Below are 2,381 nucleotides of genomic sequence, written 5' to 3' on the forward strand. Positions count from 1 at the left end.
ATGATGATGATGATGATGATGATGATGATGATGATGATGATGATGATGATGATGATGATGATGATGATGATGATGATTCATTTATATAGCGCATACAACATTTTCTATGCACTTAACAACTATTAATACCCCAGCACACCCTTGGAAACCCAGGAACATTCTCGGCTTCCCGGGAGCACACAGTTCAAGCTGCAAAATACTCGCGTTAAAACTCTAACAAATGTCGATTGACAAGATCTTTCACTCTTTAACGAACTTTGGAGTAAATAAAAAACCTCCACGTAAGTTCGTTTACATCTGGAACTCGCTCATCAATGTCTTGGCCCTCAAGAGGAATGGAATTAAAAATGAGTGCACTCGTCTAACCCTGCCCTTCGCCCTCCCCTTCTCTCTCCCCTCCTTCCTCCCCTCCTCCACCCCCTCCCCCTCCTCCCTTAAATTCTCCTGTAATCTGACAACCGTAAAGATACTTTGTTCAAATCAAGAAGAAAAGGCCCCTTTATTGATCCAAACCAAGATATTTGTTTTACCACTGACGTGCAAAACGATCAACATAGTATAATTACACCTTTAAACGGTATTATACTTAGCACTTTATCGCTGGCTGCTGCTGTACAAAGGCCCTAAACGTTGCCCTAAGAAACATTTCACGATTGCACGTTTGGGATCTAACGACCATCGAACGAACATAGCACACAAAGGGTAAACAAAGACAAATTCATTGATCCCAGTAGAGGTATTTATTTAGTTATGACTCGCGGGACAATCTATATATAATAGTATGACTGAACTGAACCCCCTAACAGTACACCGCTATCGCTGGTCACCGTGCAGTTTAATGTTTAAACTCGGAGGGTTTTGAGCTGAGGATAATTCGAGCAGACTAGACATACCCCAGTGTCCACCAAGCAAAATGCAGTTACACGCACATCCACATCATGTACCATTTGATAATACACGTATACATTTAAGTATCAATTGTTTTTATTTGCCTAAACGATTCGAATTTCAAGTGCGGGTACTATAAAATTAAATGTCTACACGTTTGAGACGCACACAGTCTATTATATCCAGATTTTTAATTTTGAAAAGCTTATCTCAAATACATATAATTCTAATGTCTCAAGGTGCTTGAAAAAAGCGTTGGCTTACGTCTTATCGCGTGATGGGTGATAAAACCGACTTGTTAACGCAAGCAATAAGGCTTCACAAAAGGAACGTTTAATATAACTGTCATATTAAGTACCGATTAATTTTTATAAAGATTCATACACCATATGAATAGACATTGTATCTCAAGTAAAATTTTCGAAACTTGGAGAGAGTTTGCTAGTCATAAAGTAAGAACACAGCGGTCGGAGACTAATCCCATTACTTCGTCACAAGCACTTCGTATGTTAGCAGACATTAATAACATATTGATACTTATCTTGAACTGTAAACAAAACTGCCATACATCGTAGATATCTATTCATTGTCTATAGACACATTGAAAGATTAACGGTGTCATATTGAAGTAAGAACACATGGTATGATTTAGGTTTAACGTTCATATAAAAACTGCAAGGCAATTTACGAGGCGGGTAAGAGCTCGGAATTCACTGATAAGAATCAAATTACGGTAATGTGAACACATATAAATCTTTTTGAACGAGTGGCGTACAGAGAGATACAAAGGTCTCCGACGGGAGAGCGGTCTAAAGTGGATTCCACTTGAGATAGACAGTATCTTCAAACATTGTAGATCTTCGCGTTATTACGTATTCACGCTTTGTACTCGATAGGGTATTTTACTTTTGTAAAATGGCGGTAATGAAAAGTATGGATCTGGCCGCCCTTTTTAAAGAACTGAATGACGATACATGTACATATTTACACGTAGACAAACAGATCCGAGTACAGACGGCAGTGGCACGTTGCAACCGGCGATCTCTTCAACCTTAAACCAGCGTGCCATTTAGGCTCTTTGGGTTCATCCTGGACCGTGATGCGGATGAGCTCTATTCATTAGGTATTTTTGAACTCCAGATGCTTTGACAGATTCCACCGCTCTTCACTATCTTTGTTTTGGTTCTGTCCTAAACAGACGTAAAACCGAAATGTGTGTGTCTCCGTTTCTTTCCATACAGTAATAACTATAGAAAATACCTCTGTTGAATTCATCAACAATGACGTGTCAAGAAACCTTCTCATGGAATGTCTCACGTAATAGTTTCATTACACAAGAAGTGTATTTACAATCTGTTATTCTTTTATCTTCTACTTTGATAATAAATCATGATGAGGAGGAGGAGGAGGGGGAAGGAGGAGGAGGAGGAGGAGGAAGAGGAAGAAGAAGAAGAAGAAGAAGAAGAAGAAGAAGAAGAAGAAGAAGAAGAAGA

This window comes from Aplysia californica, unplaced genomic scaffold (assembly GCF_000002075.1).
Source record: "Aplysia californica isolate F4 #8 unplaced genomic scaffold, AplCal3.0 scaffold00186, whole genome shotgun sequence".
NCBI lineage: Eukaryota > Metazoa > Mollusca > Gastropoda > Aplysiida > Aplysiidae > Aplysia > Aplysia californica.